Source organism: Babylonia areolata, chromosome 16 (assembly GCF_041734735.1).
Source record: "Babylonia areolata isolate BAREFJ2019XMU chromosome 16, ASM4173473v1, whole genome shotgun sequence".
Lineage (NCBI taxonomy): Eukaryota > Metazoa > Mollusca > Gastropoda > Neogastropoda > Buccinidae > Babylonia > Babylonia areolata.
The window spans coordinates 8,957,429-8,962,428 of record NC_134891.1 but is presented as its reverse complement, the minus strand read 5'-3'; the positions used below and the strand labels follow the sequence as shown (position 1 = coordinate 8,962,428).

The window sequence follows — 5,000 nt, the reverse complement described above, 5'->3', positions numbered from 1 at the left end:
ATCCTAATGACTAGCGTCCAGACCACCACTCAAAGTCTTGTGGAGGGGGAGAAAATACTGGCGACTGTGCCGGGATTCGAACCAGCGCGCTCACATTCTCTCGCTTCCTGGGCGGACGCGTCACCCCTAGGCCATCACTCCACATATTGTAGCTATGGTCACTATATCATTTACATACTCTAGCCAAAGATGCCATGTCATTTACATACTGCTGCTAAGATCGCTGCCATCATTTACATACTCTAGCCAAAGACGCTGTATCATTTAGATACTGCAGTAAAGGTCGATGTATCATTTACTCGCTGTAGCTAAGGACACTGTACAATTTACATACTGTGGTTAAAGTCTCTGTATCATTTGCATAATGTTGTGAAGGAAACTATATCATTTGGTTTAAACATTTTTAATATCAAGAAACAAGGTACAATACAGCGTTCAATTAATAAGACTTGAGCAACAACAAGCATGAGCTTATATCGTGCTCGTTCATATGCAACAAGCAATACATAAACACAATGGCGAAAATACACACATTATTTGACAATGAAAAGAAGGTTGAAGTGCAAGACAAAACTAAACTAAACAAGAAAAAACAACAACAAAAACACCAAAAAAACCCACCCCAAACTACTATTACCGCAACTACCACTGACAACAACAACAATGAAAATATTAATGATAATACTAACATAGTAGCAACAATAATAACACACTGGAAAGTGAACATCACCTAAGGAGTAATGCAATGGGAGAAGGAGAGAGAGAGAGAGAGAGAGAGAGAGAGAGAGAGAGAGAGAGATTACAGAGGGAAACCGGGGCCATTCATCAAAATAACTGTTCACTATAACTGCAGAGAATATTTCATTGTGAATCTTTTAAGACTTGAATCTTTTTGATTGTTCAATAAAGTCTTGTACAGTCAAGAATATGTGTTCATTCTCAAGGGAACTAATAACTCGGTCACCTCGTAATAACGTATTTAAGTTTGTACTATTTGCAGGGAGAGTAGCAATTGTATTCTCTCTTATATTGTTGTAATTTGGGCAGTGTAAAAGAAAGTGTTCAACTGTCTCTGCAGGATATCCACAAGAACAATTTGTATCCAGTCGAAGATGACGATCAAACAAATCTTGGTTAAGATTACTCATATTTAAGCGAAGTCTACAATGATGAATTTGTTCTTCTCTGTTACCAATGTAATAATGTGGGGGGACGGCTGTGTCACTAGAGGAAAGATATCTTTTTAACAGGCTTAAAGAATCACTACATTTTATGTTATCAGGGACACTGTTCCATAGTTTGGTTGTAGATGGAATAAATGAATCAGAGTATAAGTTGGTAACTATATCATTTACATATTGTCGTCAAGAACGCTGCATCATTTACATACTGCAGTTAAGGTCGCTGTATCATCTACATCGGGCAACCAAGGAAACTCGGACAATAAGAACACGGTGTCTTTGCTTTGTCAGCCATTCACAACGAGGGGTTCTTCTCACTGTACCTCATATGTTTCTTAAAGAGACAGCTTGTTGTCCTCTAAATGAATACAATAGCCGAATGGTTAAAGCGCTGGACTTTCGATCTGAGGGTCCTGGGTTCGAATCTCGGTGCACGTGGTGGGTAAAGGGTGGAGATTTTTCCGATCTCCCAGGTCAACATATGTGCAGACCTGCTAGTGCCTGAACCCCCTTCGTGTGTATCCGCACGCAGAAGATCAAATACGCACGTTAAAGATCCTGTAATCCATGTCAGCGTTCGGTGGGTTATGGAAACAAGAATATACCCAGCATGCACACCCCCGAAAACGGAGTATGGCTGCCTACATGGCGGGGTAAATAAAAAAAAACAACAACAAACGGTCATACACGTAAAATGTTACATGTCTGTCTGAGTGTGTATGTGTGTGCGTCTGAAATCTGACTGAATGACACAGGAAACGAATGATGAGCGCCCAGTTGGCAGCCGTCAGTCGGCTCTACCCAGGTAGGCAGCCTGTGGTGCAAATGTCCCCCGTAGTATGTAAAGCGCTTAGAGCTTGGTCTCTGACCGAGGACAGGCGCTATAGAAGTATCCACATCAATCAATACACCGCCGCGAAAGAGTTTGCACGTCGCGTTGGGTTTGACAGGCTTATTAGCCGTCGTCGCTGCGGTTTACCGTTTCATCAATTCAGTCCCAATCCAATTCTCTAGGGCCCTCTTAAATCCCACCACTGCCCCCCCTCAACCCCCCCCCCCCCACCCCCACCCTTCCTCCCGCCGCGCAGTCCCTTGGAGAATTTTTTTTTTGTGTGTGTGTGTGTGTGTGTGTGTGTGTGTGTGGTCATGTCAAACATGATTTACAGTCAGTGCCAGCATGCGCTCTCTCGTCAAGTCTCCTGCAGTTCTGTCTCTCCTCAGCCTTGTTCCTCCCCTGGAGAACCACTCTTCTTTTCAAGTGCTCGGACAACACACAGCCCCCACCATCTTAACAATGCGGTGGTGTGAGTGGAGAGTCTGCCCCATCACAGAACAGCACAGAGAGAGAGAGAGAGGGAGAGAGAGAGCGAGTTGTTCATGTTGTTGTCTTTGTAGCTGAGGGCACTGGTCCATTAATGCTGGTCACCTCTGGCGGAGGGGGCAAGGCAAGACAAGGCAAGGCAATGCAAGGCAAGGTATTGCAAGGCAAGTTTATTTCTTGTGCTCCCTTATGCGTGGTGGAGGGGCAAGGCAAGGCAAGGCAAGGCAAGGCAAGGTAAGGCATGGTAAGGTAAGGCATGGTAAGGTAAGGCATGGCAAGGCAAGGCAAGGCAAGGCAAGGTAAGGCAAGGCAAGGTAAGGCATGGTAAGGTAAGGCATGGTAAGGTAAGGCAAGGCAAGGCAAGGCAAGGTAAGGCAAAAGCAAGGCAAGGCAAGGCAAGGCAAAGCAAAGCAAGGCAAGGCAAGGCAAGGTAAGGCAAGGCAAGGCAAGGCAAGGCAAGGCAAGGCAAGGCAAGGCAAGGCAAGGCAAGGCAAGGCAAGGCAAGGCAACAAGGCAAGGCAAGGCAAGGCAAGGCAAGGCAAGGCAAGGCAAGGCAAGGCAAGGCAAGGCAAAGCAAGGCAAGGCAAGGAGTTTACTTCTTGTGCTTTCTTAGGCGGCGGATATTTGCAGTCTGTAGTTTACTGTACTGTACTGACTGTGAGGGTTTCCTTTCTTAATAATTTTTTTTAAAGGGCTAGTCAGTGTTTCGAGGGTTTGGTTAATTAATCTCTACTCTGTGTCTCTCTCTGAATACAAAAAATCTTAGAGAACAGTACATACCGAAGAAGTATCATGTGCGCCCCAAAAGCATTTAGATTGTCACTGTTGTTTGCAGATGTGAAGACATGCATTACGCTTTCTCTGTTCTTGTCCAAAGTCTTCACCCATGGAAACAAGACTATCTTTAGTTAATGACGCATGGTTACACACCAATCTGCCCGTCTGTCTTTTTGTCTTTTTCTCCTTCTCGCTGTCCTCTCTTTCTCTGTCTGTCTTCTGTGTGTGTGTGTGTGTGTGTGTGTGTGTGTGTGTGTGTGTGTGTGCGTGCGTGCGTGCGTGTGTGTCCCTCTCTCTCTCTCCTTTCTCTCTTTTCTACCCTTTGTTTGCTTTTCATATATTATTGACGCTGTTCTTTATAATGGATGTGAACACGGAAGTCCCCCCCCCCCCCAACCCCTTAACCCTGTTGTTAGGGCAGAAAGGCCTAAACAATAAACCACTCAGACTCACTCTGTGTGTGTGTGTGTGTGTGTGTGTGTGTGTGTGTGTGTGTGTGTGTGTGTGTGTGTGTCCCTCTCTTCTGTTTGGGAGATACAAACAGACATGTGGACATGAGGTGTATGCACGTCCTCTCTTGAATGTGTGAGTGTCTATATGGGCCTGTATGCTGTCGCACGTGTTTGTGTACACCTGCCTGCATTATGCAGCATGTAAATGACCGAGCGTCCTTGGTTACAGTATGTAAATGACCGAGCGTCCTTGGCTACAGTATGTAAATGACAGAGCTTCCTTGGCTACAGTATGTAAATGACAGAGCTTCCTTGGCTACAGTATGTAAATGATAGAGTTTCCTTGGCTACAGTATGTAAATGATAGAGCGTCCTTGGCTACAGTATGTAAATGATAGAGCTTCCTTGGCTACAGTATATATAGCTTCCTTGGCTACAGTATGTAAATGATAGAGCTTCCTTGGCTACAGTATATATAGCTTCCTTGGCTACAGTATGTAAATGATATAGCTTCCTTGGCTACAGTATATATAGCTTCCTTGGCTACAGTATGTAAATGATAGAGCTTCCTTGGCTACAGTATATATAGCTTCCTTGGCTACAGTATGTAAATGATATAGCTTCCTTGGCTACAGTATATATAGCTTCCTTGGCTACAGTATGTAAATGATATAGCTTCCTTGGCTACAGTATATAAATGACAGAGCTTCCTTGGCTACAGTATGTAAATGATAGAGCTTCCTTGGCTACAGTATATAAATGATAGAGCTTCCTTGGCTACAGTATGTAAATGACAGAGCTTCCTTGGCTACAGTATGTAAATGACCGAGCGTCCTTGGCTACAGTATGTAAATGACCGAGCGTCCTTGGCTACAGTATATAATGTAAACGATAGAGCTTCCTTGGCTACAGTATGTAAATAACAGAACTTCCTTGGCTACAGTATGTAAATGACAGAGCTTCCTTAGCTACAGTGTGTACAATGAAACAACCTCCTTAGCTACAAAATGTAAACGATAGAACTCCCCTCATATCCTGCACACCAGTCGTTCTCTCATCACACTCATACTGACCGTGCACAACACATTACAACACAACACAATACAATGTAGCACAGCGCAACACAATAGATTATGATAAACACACCATACCACAACACAATACGTTACAATACATCACAACCCATTACAAAATAACTAAATACATTATATCACTATAGAACACATTACACAACAACAAGATACATTACAATACAACGTAACGTAGCGT

At 43.8% G+C, this 5,000-nt stretch overlaps 1 protein-coding gene across 2 annotated transcripts in view; it reads right to left on the bottom strand.

The window, feature by feature from the left end:
• LOC143290869 (uncharacterized) overlaps nucleotides 1–5,000 on the bottom strand; it is a 205,189-nt gene that overhangs the window by 59,937 nt on the left and 140,252 nt on the right. The gene's annotated exons all lie outside the window — the stretch shown is intronic.